General features: G+C 38.3%; 1 long non-coding RNA gene across 2 annotated transcripts in view; it reads left to right on the top strand.

Annotated features, from left to right (window-relative positions):
* The first annotated feature begins 12,050 nt into the window (after positions 1–12,050).
* LOC116800461 overlaps positions 12,051–24,679 on the top strand; it is a 36,236-nt gene continuing 23,607 nt past the window's right edge. The window contains exons 1-3 of one of the 2 annotated variants that reach the window (XR_004361414.1): positions 12,051–12,538; positions 16,666–16,670; positions 24,039–24,103. This is a non-coding gene — a long non-coding RNA (uncharacterized LOC116800461). The remainder of the gene's footprint in view (positions 12,539–16,665; positions 16,671–24,038; positions 24,104–24,679) is intronic. The other variant, XR_004361415.1, reaches the window with a different exon arrangement.

The raw sequence follows: 24,679 nt of genomic DNA, 5'->3' as shown, positions 1-24,679 counted from the left end.
CAAATGCAACTTTTGAATATTTTCCATGAATATTTATGTGCAGCGACTTGAACCTTGGCCACTAGACAACCAATTCGACTAGTCTGCGTCTAAACTCCAAATTCAGTTCGATTCCCATGGGTTGCATTCATTTCTTGTTTATATTTACAATACCCAGAAAACGGAACGAAAAGCCAAAACTGAAATAAAACCAACTTCGGGAATGGCGCTTATCTGACAACACAACAAAATCAGACCGTACCGAAACATAACGTAATATTTAAACGAAACTAAACGAAGCAAACTGAAGTCTGGAGGGCGACGGAGAGTGAAAGTGCCAAAAAGAAGAAGATAGAGATACAGATACAGTGAGAAAAATCGTATGTATTTTATGCAGAATCTAACTTCATGTTTCATATGACATGACAGCTTAGTAACGAATCACACTTAAGGGTGTTGGGTATGTTGTCTTGCTTCAATTTTACTTGTAAAAATCGTGAGTTGTGAAGAGTGAGATATTTTGTTTGAGCTACAGATAAAGTGAGAAAAATCTTATGTATTTTATACAGAATCTAGCTTTTTATTTTATATGACATGACAGCATAGTAACGAATCACACTTATATTGTATATTGCCTTGCTTTATTGTTACTTATAAAAATTGTGAGTTGTGAAGACTGAGATATTTTTGCTAGTGTACGAAGACCAAGATACATCGTCAAATAAACAAACACGCACTGCATGTGAATTCCCCCCCTTCGACGCCTCTGATTACCGCACTCGACGGCAGCAGCGGTAGTGGGTACACCCCCGCCCACAAAAACCCCCTCTTTTCCAAACTGCACTTTTTCAAGCGTGCAAGTGAAATTTTCCATATGAGGCAACGTCAGTGAAATTTTCGTTTTCGTCTTGGGGCAGCAAAAACCGAAATTGAATTTACTCGTACTTCTCTTTTCTTGACGATGGCGCGTGCGTTTTGTTTACAATTGCAGCCTTTTGTTATTGTTATTATCTCTGGCAGTTCTTGTTGTTGGTGTGCCTGTTGCTGATGATGCTGCTGTTTTTTTTTCTCCTATTGTTACTTTTGTATTTGTTGCTGTTGTTATGACTGCACTCACTGTTGTTGCAGCGGTAGCTATTCATATCGCAACAAGATCACGAGGGGCAACTCAATAACTGATTTCCACTTGCACTTGCCTCATCAGTTTCCCTTGTTTAGGCGCGAAGGAAAAACATTTTCTTTGTTGCCGATGGCCAAGGTGAACAAAAAGGCTGTTACATACTTTTTTTTATAAATATTCACTAATTTAATAATGCATTTATACTATATAAAAAGAATTTTATAATTAAAAATTTAAAAAGGTTAACAGAACTATAGAAAGTAGATGAGAAAGGCATTTTTTTGATTAAATATTATATAATATATAATTTTAGATAAGTGTTGAATAATTTATTGAAAAGAATCATTTCTTATTTTTCATCCAGGCGGGTAAAATTCCTTGATAAACTTTCAAGTACCTTAATATACAGCAATATATTTCTTTAGCAGGTCAACTTTTGGTGGCCATAAATAACGCAGCCAGAACTTTTGCAAGCCGATGCTGCGTGGGTGGCTAAAACCGCTTGGGGATTTGACTGTGCAGCGTCCCCTTTGACGTCATAGTGTTGAGTAAGTGTCAGCAGCAGAAACTCAACTCTTGTATAACAGTCTACCCATTGCGCACCAGTCTCTGACGTCACTGATGATGGAGAGTGAGCGAGCAGAATGTTGATGTCAGGCACAGAGTTTTCCCGTAACAGACAAAAAATGTTGCTAACATTGCATAACTGTTGAGTGTCTAAGGATGCAGTTTAAATGGAGAAAATTTGCGAGAGCGAGAGTGAGAGCATGAAGCCATATTGCGCATACGCCATGAGTGTCCTTCGGGGTTTTTTTTTTTTTGGCGAACAGCTGTGGATGCTGCTGCTGGCAGAGAAACTTCATGAGTGACGTCTCCTTGAACTCAACATTTGCCGAGGCCATCGAAATTCGCCATCGTATACCTGGGGTATCTATGTTTTCCCTCGAGAATGACTTAATGTGTACATCAAAAAGGGTCCTTTTCAGATTCTTAGCTCATCAGATTTGTCCAGGCCAGATTTGACCCTCCAGGGTTTTCTTTTAAGACTTTTTAATTTTGAACGAATCCATTAAGGGTCAAAACAGAATACTTATTCTACCTAGCTTCATCACTTAGAAGAGAGATAATTATGTTCTTTTTAATGAAATAAATAAGTGGAAGTACCACACAAATTTAAACCAGAATTTATAAGTTGAAATTCATTTTAACTTTGTATTAAAAGACTCACGGCCACCTAACTAAAAAGGATATAATAAAGTCAGCCCAAAATAAATGCATATATATCTTCGCATGCTCTCTCTGCTGCCTTATTCAAGGCTGCCCATGACCAATAAAAAACACATTGTATGGTCCAACAGTCGCAATGAAACCACCCCAGCATCCATGCCACCCATTTGCCAACCTCAGCCAACACATTTGGCGGCCGAAAATTCAGCTAAAAGGACTCCCGGTGGACAGAAAAACTCTGTGGTAGATACAGATCGATAAAATTAAAAGGCTACAGTCAACAGTGGATGCCCAAGTGGGAATGAGTTGGCTGTGGGGAATGTGAAGGGTGGCCAGCACCAATGTGCACCAAATTTTCTAAAAAGGAAACCAAATGGAGGTTTTTGGCTAGAACATAGAAATGGTTTCGTTTCCTGATATTTTTTTTGTGGCGAAACCGAAAGTGCTGCCAAGTTTCCGCCTAATTAGGCTAAAATGTTGTAGCATTGAAAATGTGGGATGCTGACTTGTCTGGCGGCTGTATCCTGTTTCGACGATGACTCATCCTGGCAGCTGTCTGCCAGGAATTTTGGGATACATAGTCTGGATGCCGTTGACGTAGGCTGTTTGCCAGGACTTTGCTCCCACTGGCCATCCTCTCTCTTACTCCAACCTCTCTTGTCTGTATGTGTGTGGAAAACTTGCTACGCGGGGAAGAGGAGAAAGTGATACATAAAGTGTGGCTGAATTACAAATTATATATAAGTACTTTCTTATATACGTACTTTTATGCCAAGCTGCCTTGGGCCAAAATGAGACTGTTGATTGCTGTTTGGGATTTTCTCAGTTGAGCCTGGGGTAATTTTTCCTAATGCTTGACAATTTTAAGATTACTTTTTATTACATGTAAAAGAAGCTGACTGTGCAAAGTTATACAAATTAGTTCTAAGCGCTGAAATTATGAACCAGTTGCGATTTTGTATGTGAGATAAGCAAAATGTGTATATTAGGTACCCAAAATATATAAATATATTTGCTTGTCAACTTTGCAGTGCTTCAATTAAACTAATATACACATTCATCAAATCTAAACCATTTCCATGCCTAATCTGTAATCAAAGCTTAATTAGTTGACGCACGAGAATTAGGTTCACAAAAAAAAACCCATCTAGCCGAAAATTCATTTTGTAATTTATCTTAATCTGTTACACTTCACACAGTCGTGCCAAAAATTGCCGATATAATTTGTGTGTGAACTATTAACGTGGCTATAAATCCGCACATGGCAACACCGATGGGGAACATGTTCCCCTTGCCGCTTGCCTCAATCAATTAATTTCAATCTAAACATGCCGACATAGACGCACACAATCGCCAAGTTTGCCAGCATCGTCACTCATACGCCCCGTTCGCCGCCGATTCCGTCTTCTATGCAAAACGCAAAAGTTTATTCACATTTGCGGCAAATTGCCTATTTTTGTTATAATCAAATTTTCCATGGCGCACTCTCATCTGTGTATCTCTGTGCAACCTGTATCATAACTTTGTTATGCCAATAGAAATGCAAATTCCATTTAGTTTATTCTCCGAATTCATTTTCCTTCTCTTTGAAATCAAACAATCGCTTGCCACCCACTCAACATACTCAACATACGGCACACGATTTTGGAAAGCGTTTTTTTGGGGCGTCAGGCGTGACGGTCAATGATCACAATTTTGGGCAACGAATGCCGGCGCAGCAACAACAAATTTGATCATCTATTGCCCATTAGTCTTGTTGTTAGCCTGTGTTGACGCACTCTAATAATTTTGGTAAACGCTCTTTGGGCACTTTTCAGCATTAAATATACATACAGTTTTTTTTTTTTTTTTTGGCAGCTGGACAAAGTTTGTTAATTGTTGCAGTTCGCGTGGAGGCATGCCGATAAATAGGAGGAAATTCCCATGTCGGAAAGAGTTTCAAACTAATTAAAACTGATGAGTTATTTCATTTTAGATAAGAAAAGTTGAGCTTTTTATATATCTGTTTACCATTTAAGTTAGCTTAATAATAAAGTTAGCTTTATATAAATCAATAATGCTGATAATTGGGCTGACTTGATTTGCTTTACAATTAACGAACAATGAATAAAATTGAAAATGTTCATTAGAAAATAAATAGTTATTTTAAAATTTAACAACAAAGAGCATTTCTTTTGTGGCGTGTGAAAGCCGGCAATGAATTTTGCCTGCTTCCACCTTTTGGCCCGGCAGACTCTTTAATAATTTAATTTAGCTGGAAAAGTTTGGCACGCAAACCTCGTAGCTCCATCGTCCATCGTCCGATCGCCCAATCCTCATTTTTTACTCCTGGACAGGGAATATTTTGTTCGCAGCAGTTTGCTGGCATGCAATCTGTCCATAAGATACTTTTACTTGCTATCCTTTACAATGCGATGACTTCCGTTTTTTATCGAACTCTCTGTGATTTCCGCCTTGGACGTTCAATGACTCTGAGTGTTGGACAAAACTTTTGCGTGACTCGAAAAGCCATGTGCGTTATTCGCTTGGATAGATATATATATAATATAATATAATACATATGATATAAATTACTCACAATGTCCGTCGATTCATAAAGTGTGAGCCGCGCCTGCCTGGACATGTCACACTCGTCCACTTGTTGATTAATAGGCAAAAGCGAGATCTCTCCCCCGGATTCTGGTTGCTGACCTTCCCGGCGATTTCCCATTTCCTTGTGCTTTGTTTGGCACCGTTCCCGTCCGGCTATCCACCAAATTAATTGAGTAATGTGAAATATATCATAAGATACATACGTACATACGTACGAACTCTCAGCTGGCCATTTTCATCCGAAACCGCCTTCCGCGTACTGCAAAGATAACAACGGAAAAACGTTTTTAAATATATTGAATCATCTTTGGATATTCTCTTGTATTTCTGAGTATTTTTGTTCTCCTTACAATTTGTCAGGTGTATAAAGCATTCCAAGAATTAATTTCCTTTTTTCATTGCCGGTCAACGGAAAGTGTCTCAATTAAGAGATTGTTATATGGAAGTATAAACGAATTCGCTGAAAATTTATGAAACATTTTATGCGCTTTTGAGTGAGATGACCAATTCAATGGTGTCGCTTAATGTGAAAATATAGAATGGGCATTCTGTGAGGAAAAGTAGCATTAAAATTAATGCCATTAAAATTGAGTTATGATTTTTAGGGGTTTTATTGATATGAATTGTATAGATAATTTTAATATAACCTTAATATGTGGTGAATTCCGAAGACGTAGAGATTCTACACCACTTAAGCAGGCCAAATCCGCCTTTCAAGTTTGCTATCCTCGCCGTTCTTTTATATCCCTATACATCAATCATTAGCTGGCTTTGCATATCTTTACTATTTCTTAATAGCCTGCCACTGACAGATGAATCCCAAGGGAAGTCGGAAAAGAGGCTGGTCTGTTCTTCGATTTGCCCACATTTAGTCTGTCGCATCTTGGCAATCCGCACGTGATTGAGTGTCTGACATTTGCAAACACCGAGGGACAGAAAGACAGGGAGCCGCATCGAAAGGCGTAAGATGTACATACACATACATACATATAGCTGGGATGGAGCAGACTCCCTCCGTTTGGCTACTGATGTACTGATGATGCATCAGTAGTAGCAGCTCATTAATTCCAGATGAGGTGCTGCGCTGCCCCTGCCCGCACACCCCTCAAATGAGTGCACATTAAAAATAATGGGTATTCATTAGGACTAGGAGGTTGGGTCACTTTCGGCTGAATCTCCGCCTGCCACTAGCAAAAGTTCAAGGTTGCCCGACCCACACACACACATGCAAAAGGTGGCTCAGCTTGTAAATAAATTTCGCAAGCATTTTTCCCGAGTCGTTCTGTATTTGTTGCTAAATTTTCTGGAGTGAATTTCGCATTTCAATTTCCCCGCTCTGAAATTGATATACAAAGCTCGTAAAATGCACATAAATTGAATGGGTTAGCATTTGGCTTGGACTTTAATCTCAGTCCTTTTCTTCTCATTCGACCTGAATCTGTGAAATATTTGTACCGTCGAACGGGAAATTGCACTTTATTTTTCACTATTAAAAAAAATCGAGGAAATCGCTGGCCAATGCATTGATTTTATACAAAGCCTTATTATAAAAGTTGAAATTTATAAACAATTTAAATTATCATGGATTACCCGATTCTGCCCCAAGAAATCCCCAATTTTCCCTGTTTATTTTTGCAGTTTTTACGTTTTCACACAGTTTCCTTAGATCATAATATCCAACCCTATATGGCGCCGTTATTTTCACGCTTTTCCCGCTTTGGAAAAGTTTTTCCAACCATCTGGCTCATCCGAGTGCGTGCCTGAAAAATGTATGTATTTTGCCCTCGCTGTTTGCGTTGCACGAGCCTGTAGAAAAATCTTTTGTTTCTTTTTTTTTTTGCTTAGACTGCAACGCGTGCATTTTATAGTTTCCGAGTTGTTGAGTGAACGAACCGTGGGAGTGAAGGCTTCTATGCGCTTTTAGGCTAATTTTACGCTATTTTAGAGCAGAAGAATGCAACCCGAAAGTGAGAACACTTTACGATGCATTCTATTTTCCTTGTGTTTACGTCGACTGAGAAAAAGGCAAATATTTAAAAGTTGTAATAAAAAACAGCGAGAGTGCCATGCTGGAAAACCTTTGCGAGCAGCTTAACCCTTGATCCGTAATTAACCCATTAGGGTGTGCAGAAAGCGACCTTTGGAATGACGCAAATCAACTTGGGCAAACTGAAAAATTTCACTTACTTTGCGATTATGTTGCTCGTACCGAGAAAATGTAGTAATTTTCCCATTTTCATATTTTTGGCCCGTAAATGGTATGTGGGTCGGTCGGTGCTCGGGATCGCTTGGTTGATCTCCCCATGGCGATTGTGTAAGGTCTATGTCTGGGTCGCACTAGTTGTTCGTGCCTTCTGGACTGTAAACTTAAAGACCTCTATTCGAAGGTTTTAATTACGCCAATTGCACAGAGAGTAGGTCAAGTGGCGAAGACTATTTTTGCGCCGATACATGTTCGTATTCAGATTTGAATTATTCAAGATCAGGAAGAGCGCGAAGGCTGTAACAAGTGATGAGGAAACATAATTGGAAAAGTGATTAGTTAACTGATTATAATCATAAATATCTTTGGATACTTAATTTTAAAGCTATGCGTCTTGCATTTGTATACATCCTGAAACCTAGATTGACTTATGAAATCGCAATTTTATTCTTTTCGCTCAATTTGTGAAAGCAACGAGTCGACTCGTTGACACGACTCGAGTCGTGAAAAATCAAATAAACTCGTCGTTTTTTGTGGGTATTTCCCTTCCACATAACTTTTGATGTGCGTAGAGCACGATATCGAATTACTGGGTGAATTGCTTCCCGAACAGCAGTTGCAGTCAAAGATGGAAAATTTTTTGATTGCCATTTTGAAGAGGGCTAAGGCTGACCCCCAATAAATCAACTTGCCACACATAACGGAATTTACTTTATTGCTCTTGAACATTTCCCACCATGCTGCTCATTACCCCCGAAGAACTTTAACATATTTCATCCTAAAGACCGTTTTCCACTTTGATTTCCTATGGATGGACTTTGACCCTGGTCTTAATGTTTGATGCGTTGCTGTCATGGACTTCCAGCTTAACCGGTTCTGGGTACTTGAGATTCGTTTCGGAATATAGAACTTAGTTTCAAGAGTATCTTATCGCCAACACATTGATCAGTTGTTTACATTACCAAAACATTTCTTCGCTGAGCTACTCTTCCCCATTTCATTTCTATTTCTATTTTCGTTCTGAATCTGGCCATTAGCATTCTGATCGAGTTCGAGAGATTCGGATTTGATTCGTTGATTGCCCTGTGAAATAATTAATTTATGCGTGCATCAACCGTTACTCGGTAATGAGAGCCGGGCAGTGGAAATGGGGGGATTTGGTAGTCTTATCTCCACTTTCTGAGGCGATTAAGTTCAAGTCTTCAAGTGCGGATGGAGCATGGGTGTGTCGGAAAGTGCGAAGGGGTGGAGCATACGGATTGGTATCTTGAGTCGAGTAAATTATAAACCGGACCGAGTGAGTGCAGTGCGTTTCGTCACAGAGTGACCATAAAAGTATAAGTAAGGTACAGAGCCAAAACTGCAACAAATTATAAATAGATTACCAAAAGTAGTAGTATGAAAGTAGTAAACAAATTTGGGAAACTATTTATTTATTCCCATAAATATTTACACACTTATTAAATTCAATTACCTAATAAATTGTTACCCCTATAATCAAGTACTTGGGTATAGGGCATTCCAGCGGAGCTAACGACTTGGCGCGCACTGTACACCCGTACCCATACTCATTGTGATTAATTGTCAACATTTGCAGAGTCGCAAGCAGATATAATTTTACTTGGGCTCAAGCCACTATCCACGAAGGGCGTAACTTTCGGATTGGGGGAGTTGGAAAGGAGCTGGGGAAAGGGAAAGTTCGGAACAAGCCAGACTAAATGAAGATTTACGTTACGCTGCCGACTCGGATATTTATGGAGCCAGAGCCAAGGAAGTGGAACACTGTCTGGAGACGGACTCTTTTGGCAAAAAGTTTTTCCCGTTCCCTGATCGTAATGAGCTTTAATTATCACATTATAATTTGAGTGCGAATCAGACAAGGAGTGAGTCACTATAATGGAATCTGTGATGTAAAAGGTAGTTAGTTTGTGATTAAGATCAAAGGGTCATAGTGTATAGTTTAATCTAAGGTAACCAGCATAAATACCTTCTCATAGTTATTTAGAAATGAATTCATCATTAAGTGACCAACCAAAAATCAAGAATTAAAACTAATTATTACTAATTTTAAAGTTCCTCCTTCTTCACCTTTTCAACCGAACATTTCAAACTGCAGTGTGGTCCAATTATAATATTTCCTCCGATCGCTCCAATTAAGTAATAAACCGCCCGTCTACCATTCATTTTGTGAGAGTGGGAGGTATCCGTGGAAGAATCAACAGAAGCCAGAAGTTCTTTTCTTCGCTACCAGTAGCGATGAGACAATGGCAACTCATCATCGAGTGACCACAAGAAATATCATAATTCCATCTTTCCGAGAAATCAGCATAGGTCGCCAGACATCACGGGCTGGCTGGCCAGCGCCAATGATTGGCCAGGGGCGTGGGTCTTCGGCGGGGTAGCGAAAAAAAGGGGGGATCGTTGTCTCGTCGCTCGTTCGATTGAATCAAGACCCCGACGACGACCCCAGACAGGCAGCTAAATATACTTGTAATCAAGAAGAAACCAAGTGGAGGCTGAAAGTTGCGTAGGATCTGCAATGCAGCTGCACAGGTCCATAATCCCCTCGGTTGCAGCACACCCATTGGTTTGCCTTGATTTTGTTATGTTTTTTTGATAAACGCTGCTCATCATCATGTAATTTTAAACGCGCCCTGCATGTTAAACAAATAATTTCCCGTGACAGTGTAAAATGTGCTTTGGTGGTTAAGGATGGGGTGCAAATGCACTTGGAACAATATTTGTTTATATCATTCTAAGCTCACCTTTTCTTAAATATATTGTGTACATATACGACGACTAAGGTTGCAAACTATTTTTGGAATTGTTTATTTCATCGTAAAAACATTAAAAATAGTTGATAGCAACGAATTTAAACTTTTTATTGCAGTGTACGCTTTAACTAATGCTAAAGGGTCGACCAGTCGTCTGTAGGCCCTTGAGCGACCATTACAACATGACTCGCAAAGAAAGCGAGTGTTGAATGCAACTTTTATTTAATGTTTTTTCTCTCACTCTTTTGGCCTTTTCTTGTGGAAAGTCTTTTGGCCCGAAGGCAGGCCTAGACCAAAAGAATCGTGTTGATGGATTTCTTCCTGTCGTAAATGTTGTAAACGAAAGATATGTCCAAAACGTTCAACATTGCTCTGGGGTCCACAGCTCCCTTGGTCGCCCTAATGGAACTGGGTGCTTGTCTTTAGGTTTTTCTTTCTCATTTTCCGCCGTTTTGACTTATCATTCAAAAGGCGTTTTTGGCCCGGTCGGATCTGTTGATGTGCAAAGATTCAGGTCTCTGACAACCTCAAGTTGATGTTGGGGCAAAAACAGCGAGTTGTGGGAGAGTTCTAGATGGAAGGCCATTCCATACGCCAAGTTGTACAACAATAAGTGGAAAATGTGTCACTATGTTTGTTCTTAATATTTAAAAGGAATGGCTAAGGATCAGTTTAACAAGTTCTTAAAAATATTTCGAAACTTATATTTATTAAATTCTAAAATTTCTCCACACGTTCTCATTCTGGTTTATTTTTCTTAACTTTCGCAGACTTCGAGACAGACCCCGTTTTCATATGTGGGCGAAGCGATCCGTCATGTCGACATCATGTCGATTTTGAAGTCGGGTAAACCATATGTCTTCATCGCGTTTTATCATCGATTTCGTTTGATAAATATTCCAGCGGCATCCTCAATAATTTTCCAGCCGATCTTTTCTCTTGTGAAGTTGTGAGCTTGTTTTGGTTTCTTGTTTTCTTGGGGATTGCTTTTCTTATACTCTTAAAAAGAATATTCTTACTTGGGGGAGACGTTTGTATTGTAATCAGAAAGTTGCAAGCGATTTGGTATGTGATGGCCAAACCAAAAAGAAGTTTGTATAAATATATTGTATTTATTTAAATTATTTTATCTTTTAGAGTAAGCAAATACATATTCTACATAAATTTAGTTAGGGATTCAGCAACTTCGGATAGTTTCAGTTGCTGCATCGTTTGATTTCTAGTCCCAGCTGTTGGCATCTTGTAAATTGAATAAACAAAACGTTGTTGTTGCTGCGGCTGCTGGTTATTTTTTCTGGGTTATTCTTCTTTTTTTTTTTTGATAAGAACTAAAATGTGCCGCAGAAGATTGCGAGACCCCAAGTCTTTGTCTTGTTGACGCATTATCAGTGGTGACATTAAGTCAAGCCAAAGCAGTTCCGGCTTTATATCAACTTTAGTAATTTATTATGTTATTATTGGGGCTCGTTCGAAAATGAACGAATGATAACAGAAGCCCAGTTCACTTAACAGTGCGACTTTTGTGGCAACCTCCCGCAGCGCTGTTAACTACACTACTAACTAAAATAAACTCTCCATGACAGCAGCTCTGTTAAGTTAACATTGCTCAAGCAACATTTTCTGAAAAAACATAACACTCTCCACTCTCCAATTTTTATTCTCTCAGTTTGTTATTACTCAGCCAGCAGTAATGGCAATTCTTTGGCGGTAACCAGCTAGATGGCTAATTATAAATAATTATAGATTATGTGCATTTATTAATAGAATTTACAAGGACAACTAAAACATATTTGATACAACATATTTTAGAACAATAATAATACAATTTTATTACTGTACTTAGATATTTGTAAATGCATATATGCATCTATGTGTTTATAAATAAATGTATTTATATATTTGTATGGACAAGAATCAAAATTTAAAACATTATGACAGATAACTAAATATAAAAACCCCAGAGTACGTACTTAGAGTATACAACATATCATCAAAAACTAAACATAGGTCAGTTTCACGCAGTTCTTTGTTCTTTAGCTTTTGCTTGTACATTTCCCCGCCAGAAACGGGTTTTTTTCGCCGCAACGACGCATCTCTGACGCTCGGGGTGCGTTTGCTTTCTGGTTTTGCTTTGCAGCTGCTCCACTCGAATTCGGTTTCTGTCTTGCCATTCGGTTCAAATTATCGCGCTTGTGCGGTTGTGCGGAGCGGACGAGTTGGAATAACCAGCGAGGTTCAATATTTTCTGTACGGGCGCATTGTTTGAGGCTCGTTTAGAGAACTGCAGGCGTTCAAAACACGGAATCGAATTCGAATAACATAGCCCCCCTCCACAAAACCAAATCAATCCAATTCAAATCGTTCGCGAGTCGAAAGTGAAATTCGTCGCAGCACAACGGTAAATCAAAGCCAGACGCGTTTTTTGTTCAATGAATGGAATAGCCAGCTAACACAAATCCCGCTAAAATAATAAAATTCAATTACAATTTATTGTAACCGCTTTAATAATTAGCATTGCAAAGCGTCTATGCTAAAGTGTTTAACAGTTTAACAAATAACAGAAATATCGGTGATTTTGGTGTGCAAGAAAATTGAGAAAACCAGAAACCAAAACAGAGATCCGCTGATTTAAGACGAAAGAAGGTACGAAATATACATACGTATAGAATATGTATGAAGGTGCATACGTATGAATTTGGTCTGTCATAAAGGTATACACATCGTGGAGTTTCTCTTTCCCACCCCTTCGAAAAGCAACAACATCGCGAGAGATGTGAGGGAGTTGTGCAGCATCAAGGATGCCGAACTGAGAGAGTGTGTGTGCGTGAGAACTTCTGCAATAATGTCCTTGGCAATAAATAGAAGTTGAGAGCGGCGAACCGCTGAAATCTGAGCACAAAAGTGACGGATATCTAAAGCGGAAACTGAGTAGTTATGGGATTTTAATAAATGAATAGAAATATAAATGAGATATGAAAGGAAGAGAAGTTAGAAACGTTACATCATGTTAACTTAAACCTCAAACACTTCTTTTAACTAATCAAAACGAATAAAACTCAATTAAAATTACTTAACAGTTCTAAGAAGAAAGCGGCACATTGTTTATTTATTATGGTAGTCCACGTGTTATAATCCATAAAATTATATTTTATAATGTTTTGTTTTATAAAAAATCACCATACGGCGCGGAAACAAACCTAGTCACATACATACATACATATGTTTATACTTTGTTGGCACGTTGATAATCTTTAGTAGCGATCTCAGCTGATGCTGATTACTCCATTTAAAACAATATAAATTAATTCTGACTTACACACTCGTCGAGTACATTGACATTAAGTGTAAATTATCGCTTGTATTAATCGTGTGCTGAATTAAGTATTATATCACACTTTTTGACAAATGTTTGCTCTCACGCAAAAATCCGCTAATCTCTCTCTTAAAACGCTCTCGAGTGTTTATAAACAAAATCGTAATTCGCCAGCCGGCAGATGAGATTAATTTTTAGAATGAGAAAGTACGTCTGTCCGTACTTATATGACACCTGTTATCAAATATGAGGAAATCTATACAGATCTTGCTTCTTATAAGGCCTTCTTTTCCATTCTATGCATACATAACTTTATAAACTTAAAATACCATTAACATTGTATTCCTAAAAGCAAATATCGATTTAATGACCTTTTGCCCGGATAGTCTACTCAAAGATTCTGCTCGAGGATAGACATAAACGGATTTCGTATTCTAATTTTGTTCTATTTTTCGCTTCTGCTTTTCAAAGTCAACATATTTCAAGAACAATCAATAGAGAAATATAAAACAGAGAAGAACACTAGCCAGTAGTAGATGGGTACAAAGCGAAGAGCTTTTCAGACCAGACTAATTTATAATGCCAACCAATTTGCGATTTGGGGGACTGATAACGATCTGCGGACCTAAATGAAGATTAGAATAAGCTGGCTCACATTAAAACTGGCCAGTTCCTCACGAAATCGAATTGAGATGTAAAGCGAAAAAATACACGATGCAGAGAAATTTATCGACAAGCTGTTTCGAATCTTTAGGATACTTAGCGCAGTTTCCCAGATGTATCTTTCAGATACTTTCCTCGCTGGTTGTTGCCCTAGGGCCGGCTAATCAACGCGTGGTTGTCTCAGGTCGCCTAACCATCGCTATTAATCTTTTCGGTTTTGTTAATCATTTCCAGAGTGTCTGTTTAAATTTTTTTGTTTGTTTGGTTGCCTGGCCTGCATACAATTTGCAACACGTTTTGTGGGCTTTTGTTTTGCTTTTAGCTTTCCATTTCACTAAAGTGATGTTCTGTCTTTGCCCGCAGCCCCGAAAAATCCGTCCATTCGGGGTTCCGAAACTTATCTTTCATTTCCATGAGAAGGTTATCAAACGATCTTTACATTTCAGCATTCGAAAGTTTACGTTGGGTGCTAATTGGATTTGAGAAACGCAATTAATTAAACTCGAATGCTTAAGGCCATGTTGCTCTTTTGTATATAAAAATTTGTTAGGTATTGCACTTATTTCGTAGTAACTGTCTGGGTTGTTCAAACTCCAATTTTATATATCTGTAAATATTTACTCGAGACAGAAGCAAAACTCATCAGCTTATGCAAATTCAGGGCAGAAAATTAAATGACTTTTTTTGTGCTGGCTGGTTCCGATGAAAGCCTGCTCAGAAATTCTAATGAAATTCACTCACAGTGACACAATTATGCGATGCCCTCAGGTGTGATTCGTTTGTTCCTACGCCAAGTAGCAAAATTTGCATATGGATCTTCATACATTCATATCCCTCACCCGGCCTGGGGTAAAGTGTCATAAAAAAGTAACCCACATTGGCCCACAAGGGGTTTCCTAACGGACCCTAAAATGTTATTATTATAAGTATTTATTTTGTAGTTTTCTTCATTGTTTACCTTGTTTTGCGCAATTTTTTATGAAGTGCGCAAAAGTTTATGCGGCCTCGTCTCAAGAGAAGTCGAGTAACTTTTGGGTCTGGGCAAATAAACAGCGATGAAAGAGCCGTTAGGTGACCCCAACCAACCCTCGAGGGGCCAAACCAATTTGCATGAAATGTGGCAATAAAGAAAAAGAAAAACTATCAAACTGAAAATGCTGAGTGGCTGTTAAGAACGAAGAATATGTGAAGTATTCCCGATGAAATGTGGGAGGAATCCGTACTAAATAAAAGTGAAGTGATCTCAAAACATTAATACATCCGTTTATCCATCAGTTTATTAGACCAGATTAAATATTTACATAGTCTTATAAGATTGTGTTATATTATCTACTATTTAAAATGTTGTTTATGTGCTAACGTAAACGGACCTACCCGAAGAATGTTTATTTTTTGGGCCATTGCCTCGATCTAATGTTCCCAAACTAAGACGAGTACTTGAATCAATTTGAGTCCCTTGAGTAAACAAGAAAAAATCCGACCATGGCTACTTGACTTTCAAGTACAGACTGTTCAATTTTAACACTTAGACGCACATGTCAAATGCCTAAACACTCACCCGTTTTATCAACGGAATAAAACGGACAACCAAACTGAACCAAAGTACAAAAGTTTTACCTTCTATATAAACATTTTATTGACGGCATTTTGAAAGACTACTGAAATAAACAAAAAAGGGGTTATTTGTAGTTAAGGAATGATTGAACTTCACTATATCAGATAACCAACGCCTTATCACCAACACCGTAGTCGCAATACGACAAAACACCGGTTCTGTCTGATGATTCTACGTCATTGATGAGAAATCACGCTGGTTATCACAGAGAAAAAACTGGTTGAAGAAAGCTGAAGGCACGGCCTTTGTGGACTTCTGCCTAAATTCGGTGACAAACTTTATGATTCCAATGAATTTCGAGATGAATCCCGCGAGAAAACCCCACCAAGCTAAGAAAACAAAACCGATAGAGCAGGTGTCTCTCAGAGATGTGCGATCAGCTGATTATTCAACACAAAAACTTGTGGGGAGAGACGACACACGCAAAATAATAATTGGTTTTCTACACATTTTCTTCTCTATTGTTAAATTTAGCATTGAGCCATTGGGAGCGCAGTGCGTCACAGTTCTCTCAGTATTTCCATATGAAACATGTGCCTATAGTATAATATAGTATATATAGCGCGGCTATGTAGTTATAGGGTTTCTTGATCTAGCCTAAGCTCAAACTACTGGAAAGAATCAGCTGATTGTTGCTATACGTATAAAAACGTGCTACTTAATTCTAATGCTGATTCTCTGTTTCCTTCCTTCTCTGCCAACACTCAATATTCTTATCAGGGTCAATTATTATCAGTTCATAGTTTTTCTTTATCTCTGAGCTTGATAGCGATAAAATAAAAAGAAACATTAGTTAATTGCTGTAGCATGTGTCGCTGCGAAGAAATGTGGCTGCAAATATTTTTTGCGGAGTGGGAAACTGGATATGTAAATTTAATGCCTGATTTCCATAGCATATCTGCTATTGATTAGATAGATAAACGAAGCAGATAGCCGTTCGTTAGCGAAATAACCGCTACTAGAGTTGGCAAAATTTGCTGCGCTTCCATTTCACACACTAGTATAGTAGTTAATGTATTTTTCCGGGTTAAAACGGCACATGACTGACTAGCTTGGAGTAGATCTCAGGCAAATACTGAAAATGGCATTTCCTTTAGCACTTGAGCACTTTGTCGAAGCAATTAATCACAAATTACTTAGAACAATATCTTAATTTCCCTTTTTCATTTCTATTTGCAGTTTCGGTGAGTCGATCTGTTTACTTAACTGTGATTAAGGTTTTGGTGACGGGATAATAGCAAGATTCCTGTCAATTGGGTAAGCTTTGGATTAAACTAGAATGATTGGAATGAACAAAGGAAACAGCTCTTTACCGGAATATTCAGTTTTATTGTACCAATTTTGTTAAATGAGCTGCCTTGATTTATCTCTCACCACGCGAATTTCGATGTCTGGGCGAATTTTCATCTGGCAAGCAATTAAGTCTGCCTACGTCAGTTTCTATTTCAGTTGGGCCTAGGTTGACACCTTCAATTGAAATTGATTATGGGACGACATCATCCACGCACTTATTTAATTAACAAAAGCGTCAGGAAAAACCAAGACTCTCAGTTGACAACCAATTATGATTTAACACGGTTAAGTGTCTAAATCTCAATGTTAAATTTGTATTCTCCTAAAAGATTTCGAGGAATTTCCCCCAATGCTAGATACACCGCAGATAGTTTCGTCAAGGGAAAGGAGACCTTCGATGGACTTTCCATGTTAAAGACACATATTTTCGTAGGTGGTACACCTCGATGAACTACTTCAAGTGCACCGAAGGCAGTGGGCAGAAACCTAGGCAAAAGTCCAACGAGATTTGCGTGTTTAAGGCCACAGCTTTTTTTTTTTTTATAGAAACATATGTAGTTTATGTATAATTGCCGGCAAGATCTTTGTTAGATTTTCTGGCTGCCTTTCAGCTTCGGCCATTGTAATCGAGACCACGCATAGCAGACATTCAATATGTTGACTCAATGAGAATTCGTTTTCTTTTTGTCATCGAAAATTGGGTCTTGGTCGTGAGAGAAATACGCACGAGGGCGTAACGCACTTGATGAGCCAACTCTGCGCCAAGTACACACTTTGGATATTTTGGTTTTCAATTTTATTCAACTCTCGGTTCTCTTCTGACTTAGTCACTCTGTTTGATAAGTGGGTCAAGTCTGAAGCGTTTGTTTTTAATTTTGTTTTGCATTAGAAAAAGTGAAATCGGCAATGTTTTTAAATGCTGTAATTAACTCTTAATCATCGACGCTCTGTCTACTGCTCTTTGATTTATTTTTGCGTCTCCGCTTCTCTGCCTGCCTGCCTTCCTCCCTCTTTCTAATTATCACTTACACTTTTGTCGTAAGATTCTTTGTAATTAGTCGACAATTTTTTCATGTCGTAGCTTGTGATTTGCATTTTCTCCCTGTCAACCGTTCAGATGTTGTAATTACTGCTTAATTATTTATTTATTTGCAGTTTTTCTAATGTTAACACCTTGGCTAGATAGCAATGTTGATTGGCATTGGATTTTGTCTAGACGGGGCGAGGAATATTTTATTAGTTGGGTGAAACTTCATAGAGTCGTTAGATGTCTGCTTCAACCTTAAGATACTTGCTGGAGAGGCTTAAATAAATTAAGATACATGGGCTTATGTTGCTTAGAAAATTAGTAATTATGTTTGGATAGCTCATTATAATACATAGTTCATTTTTGCATGTTTTCATACAGTTAAATTTGCTTTAACTTGTACTGTTTTTTTAAGATTTCTTGGATTTTCTTTGTATTTCCTTTAATCTATCTACCTAGTGTGGTGTCAGGCCCAAGATTGTTTTGTTTTCTTGCTTAGCTCCAGCGATTACACAACCAGCTCAAACACACGACGAGGCGTTGTCGATGGCGGAAAAGCCGGTGAGGAGGAGGCAGGTGAGCAGTAGTCTGCCCACCAGCAAACAAGAGAGAGACGCCTAATTAAGTTTTTCCCCCCACCTGGCAACGAAATTTGTCAAAGAATATGGAAATCGCGGTAAATTGAAAAACTTGCATATCTCTAAGCCGGGCTTGTGGGCTTGCATCGATACCACTGAGTTGGATTGAATATGGATTGGATTTCTTGAGCGAGATTCCAGAAAGTGTAAATGTTATTTCCAAGCTGCGGAGAAACTTTTTTTCTGAAGTATGACTCAGCAATGTGATTTGATTAGCTGATTGTATAATTAAACTCCATTCTACTTCGTTATCATCTCTTTTCATAATTAATTGAAATTTTGAATACCCGGCTTTTGGGCAGTAAATTAACTTTAATTAAAACTGACAGCAATGGAAATCATGGTACGGAAATGAAGTTTCTTGGCCAACAGAAACTATAAATAAAATAATTTCACATTTAGAGACTGTTATACAAATGAATGTTGTAGATATAGTGTATTTAGTTAGTTAGTCAAAGCTTGTATTGCAAATACTTTTATTTGAGATATAAACTTTTATATCTTTTCTCACTGAAACGCGCTGTAAATGTATCTTCCGCTTCTCGCAAAGTCCGCCATAAATTTAAGAAAAACGAGGGTTCCGTTAGCTTCGGTCACTGGTGACCGCAAATACGATCATTTCATCACCCACAAGAACCAAACCGCTTTCATCTCACTGGAGATCTCTGACTAAGACTTTGGACTTGTATTAATGCCTCGGAGATTATGCCATGACAACAACATCAGTGTATATATCGTTTACCGTTTAAAAAGGCGAAGAGGAAGATGTTTATGCACTTGAACGCCATAACAAAAGTTGCCTCTTCAACCGCAAAATAATGAGTTGCAACAGCACCAAAAAAAAAAAAAAAAAAAAAAAAAAAAAGAGAACAAAGACAAGCCTCGAGAATTTCATCATTTTCTTACCCGCAGACCGGTGAGTTGGAGAAGCGTTTTGGGTCAAGTCAAACCCAGAACCAGACCCAGACCCAAAGCCAAAACCAAACCGCACCCGTTCGCAAAGCAAATCGGCTCATTGGACTCCTTGGACAACCAGCCAGGCAGCCAGGCGGCCACTTGACGGCTGTCTGCATCCTGTGTGTGCGCTGGGCATATTGAGTTTCTTGGGTTTCTGGACCCGGGCTAACAGCTGGGCTGGAAACCTGTTTAGATCTTGGCTTGTACTACGGCAGCTGTAAACAATCAGAGCTAACTGCCTGCCAGGCACTCAGCCATGAAAAATGAATGATGATAATGATGGTCAAGTCAACTGTTACCAGAGGGGACTCCAAGTTCTCCACCGACAGTCATTGACCAAAAGGCCCGAGCCTCCTTCGAAGCTCCTGGACTTTTTTGTCTTCTCTTGGAGCCGGAGAAACTCGATTTTGTATCTACCCCAAAAGTGCGAGTATCTGAAGTCTGGCTGAAGTCTCGGTCGCAGTTCTTAGTGCTACTACTGCACAGAGAAAAATGTACACTAATCATTATATCTTTAAAACATGTCGTAGAAAATGGCAATTTATTTTAATAGGAATATATCAACAATGGGCATAGAAAAATATACATTTTTTTCGGTTTAATAGTATTTTAATAAACGTAATTACGTATTGGTATGCAGTTAAAAATTGTTTTGAGTTGTGTACTTTGCGGCCTGCCCTTTGCAACTCGCTCGTTTGGTTTATGGCCTCTCAGGTTGTGCTTTTTACTCTATTTGTTTGTTGTCTATATGGAGGAGCCAAACCGGTTGCCAGGTTCATAGGCGATGCTCTGCTGAAAGTCGCCTCAGTCTACGTCTATAGCTTATGTATATATATCTCTCTCTCATTTATTGCTGCACTTCCATCATTGATTTGTCTGTGTTCTTTCCGAGCTACGAATTTTTACTTGCAATTGGTATTGTGGGGGTTATCAGTTGGAGATCGCGGTGCGGAATCAGTTATAACCCGTTCTGAGAGCGGGCTTTATGTTTATGGTTGCACTTTTTTCGATTGTGGGATGGTTAACCTGATCCAAAGTTTATTGACTTTGTCTTTGCTCATGGGCTTTGTGAAGAAGATATTTCATTACAATATCTAAAAATAGCAGATCATGTTTAAATAATTTTTGGTTTTATCTACGAAAGACCAAGCCACTCATGGACCATGATCGCAACCTTTGGTTGAGCTGCGGCCTACTCTTTCATTTGGCTGTCAGACAGTTAACGTATTCCTCATTCTGCAAGTTGCCATAAAAAGACTTCAATTGCCAACTGTCAACTAGTGGGGAAACTGGTTAAACTTTTTTGCAAAAAAAAAAGAGAAAAACTCGGAGGCTAAAATCAAAATTGTTTGACTGTTGCATTTGGTGCACATTTCTGCCGGTTTCTCTTTATGGCCAAGACAAGTTCTTGACACTCATCGAGCGCACGAAATGGTAAAGACGCCCACAGATACTCGCTATATACACAAGTGTATCTGTAGGTAAAGAAGTATTGTAGCCATAAGTTGGCTACTTAAGCCGAAACATGGGCTCAAAGAGAGATTTATTGAATCATACATTTGGTTTTTTGGTTGCAGCCGAGTAATTCGACTAACGCAGAAGTAATCAACGAAGCGTGCCACTCGAAAACATGCAATATCGCCAGTCCCCACCTGATATCTACTCCTCTTTGGGCCAAAACGCATTCATTATTAGTTTGCCCACATAATAAATGATGTAAAAAGTAGGCGTACTCGCAATACACCACGCCAATAGGCGTCAAAGTGGGTGGAAGTGGCGCTGGAGGGGAGCTGAAAAAAATTCAAACTATAAAATAGTTAAGTATATGAAAATAGTTTTCGCTGCGCACCATAATTTTTATTTTTTATGAAAATGATACAAATGTGTTTTGTAAATTGCTGAACGGCAGGCAACAAAATGAGTTATTTCTATAAATTTTTATTTTAGCCTCTTTTGGCAATCTTTGTTCGATTTCGATGAGTGTGTTAATGAGTGTATGCATTTTGCACACCGCACTTTCCAAACGTTTCTTAAGTTGATTTTGCAAGAAAAACTAAAATTAACAACTAACAACATATAACAGTAAAACTTGTAGATAGGATGTAGCAGACAGAGCTACAGAGCATGCAAAAATTGCAATTTAAACAGCCAGTTATAAATTGGTCATAAATCTTTTATGTCCCTTTTTACGATAGCTTGCTTTTAAAAAAACGTGATGTATTTTATATCCAGATTTTTTAGTATTTGGACAAGAGTATTGAAAGTGCTACTGCAGCTGGCGAGCCTTCCCTTACCTTGGCTATCTATCCATCAAAATGGGCAGCGTGTTGCACGTGCTCTGTACACCTTAGGATACCTCATAGATGGTAGATTGTATGGCAGCGACAAATTTAACTGCTGCCAGTCGCCGAGCCATAATCTTTTAGATGCTGTTCATTGCTCATAATGATCGTGCTGGCCAGATTTGGGGGATCGGTAGCCGGAGATTGCTATAGAGATGGAGGCAGGAGACTACTGTGCGCAGGTAAATCAAGGTGTGCTGTGCTAAAAAAAAAAAAAAATAAGGTAAAAAAGAAACCTGCCAGCTGAGCTGAGCTCCAATCCGCACTTCAAACTCACTCTCCATGGGGGCTGTACAATGTGTCTGGTGTCTTGGGCTAACTGCTTTCGAGTATTTTACGTTAATTTACGCCAAAGCCGTTGAGGAGATTTTCGCAGCAGTTGGTTGCATTGCTTTCGGTTTCATTATGAGTGGAAAAATCATGCAATGGCCACGGCTTTGGCTTTTGGCTTGGCTTGGCTTGTCTTGGCAGTTGCACACTCCGATTGCCAGTTGCAACACCCATTTTGTATCGTTACTCTGCGGTTAATCATATTTCTTTCCATCTGTCTGTTGTTAAATTAGCAGCTGCGCTCAGACAGCAAACATATTGTGCTATTTGCAGGATATTTCAATATGCAAAACAGGCAAAGGAGATTTGTTTTTATTTTTTATTTTCTTTTTATTATGGTGTTTATTTTTTAGTTTTTTCCTGCTGTGTCTCTGGAGCTCTGTAGATAAGTGACGCTTCCCCTCGCACTTTTTTGCGGGTGTCTTTTTGGTTTTACGCGCTTTGCTGACTCTGTGTGATTTTCCTAATTGGATTTTCCGTCTTGGCAAACACTGTTGCCATGTCTGTTTTGAGTTCGCTCTGATTTGGCATTGTCCAAAGTGTCAATTGGATTTGAGAACTGTTTCATAACAGATATCTTTCAGGGCATGTGTGAAAGTGCCGGCGAGGAACTTAAAGCCAAAATAATAACACAAATTTAATGATCTTCGCACTGTCGATTACGTCTTCGATTGATGGCAATGATTTATTGTTATTTTTACGACCAACACTCGGAGTGGCTTGCGAATTGAATTTATTTGCCTGTCCTACTGTAGACCCGATAAAAATACATTCGGTCCCCCCATAAAATAGATTCAAAATCAAAACAAAGTTAAACAGCTGCCGAGATGTTTGACCAGCTGAGCAATATTATTTCGATTGCGCTTTTTTCTGCCATTTTTTCTATGCCACTTTCACTTGCCAATTTTTTTTAACAGCCCACACTCGCTTTTGAGGAAAAACATATATATGTTTCCATAGTTTTCTATTATTGTTGAGTGCAATAGCAAACTTATTCAATTCTAGTAAAGACATAAATAATGTCAGGATATCATAATTTTAGAGAGTGTATCTTAAGAATCTGAATCTGGTTTTTTGGAGGCTTGGTTGCCTTAGCCAGCTGCCTTTGAATCATAAACAATATGAGGAAACCAAGGAAGCTCAGTAAATATAAAATGAAAAATTGCCCCGGCATGCAAATTATTAAAGGAAACAAAACAAAATATATCGAATCGTCGAAGTCAGTCGGAGTCATGCAAACAAACACACGATCTGAAGATTTGTTAGCCTTGCAAAATATATCCCCAGTCCGTCGACACTTTCGATTTTTTCCGATTAAAAGGAGGGGCGATTTCTGCAGTTAAGCTGTTAATTTATTGCTTGTATTTACCTTTTGCATTGTTAATTTCATGTTACTTAATCACACGTTGATTAACGAACTCATTTAATTAATAGCTTGGGGTAAAATGATGGTTAATAATTTGATATCAAACGTCTTTCAGTAAATTGTATACATGTCGCTTTATATTGTAATATTTGATGACATGAATAATGTTTCAATTGTGATAACAACTTGGATTCCCGTGTGTTATCAACCACTGACTCACATACGCCCCCAATTACTGATTAGGCGGGCTGGTTTTCCGCAGTTTTGATATACCCCTTTGCTTATCAATTAAACATTTACGTTGCAGACACGCACCGCGATAAGGTGGAGATGGTATTAGGTTTACATACATAAGATATTTCTACTGAATTTATTTCGTTATATAAATGCGCGGTAATTTTACAATTGTTTATTTTTTGGGTATATTTAGGACAGTAGAACTTGTGTTAATAGATAAGGTTTTGTTGTCTTCGTGGGAACAGGGTCACTATTAAGTGACATAATTAGGTCGTTTATTCTGCAGGCAAAAGCTTATCGATATCTTCTTTTTGATTAATAGAAACCGTTTTCTAACGTTAAATTATTTCTTATCTTTACAGAAATCTTTATGTTTTGTGTGAACATATAGTGAGAAACTTATCAACAAGAAATTAAGTAATCTTAGGTAAGACTCGTATTAATATAATTTTTTTGAATTTTTTTATAATAATAATTTCCGGATTGAAGCTTTTACGTTTTATGCAAATAAACTGTCACACATTAAACTGCTTTAAAGCGACTGCGATAATGAAATTCAAATGGCTGCGCAGTGAATAACAAGTGAATTCATTCAGACTAGATTCATTTTTCTCAATCTGTCTTTGTCTTGGGCTTCAAAAATGTATGCATAAGTAATTGCAATTTATTGCACTTAGAGATATGAAATTCCTACAAATATAGAATTAAAATCACATTTCTATGACATTTCTGGCGTCGCAATATGGTCTAAGGCAAAAATGCGGAATCACAGTTTTGTTTATTGTTTCTGGGACCATTTGTCGATATCAAATCGTGCATATTTCAATGTAAACTGCTGAAAGCAAGGCGAAATGATAAGGAAAAACTGCCATTGAGTTCTGTCGAATGTGTCTTGAAAATGACCGAAAATGTGTTTCCTGAACAGTATGAACTATAAACAGCTAAATACACAGAGTGCAAGCAATACACTATAGATAACTTCTTTGTGCCAAACTTCCCATTA

This window comes from Drosophila sechellia, chromosome 2L (assembly GCF_004382195.2).
Source record: "Drosophila sechellia strain sech25 chromosome 2L, ASM438219v1, whole genome shotgun sequence".
Classification (NCBI taxonomy): domain Eukaryota; kingdom Metazoa; phylum Arthropoda; class Insecta; order Diptera; family Drosophilidae; genus Drosophila; species Drosophila sechellia.
This window is presented reverse-complemented; position numbering and strand designations above follow the sequence as displayed.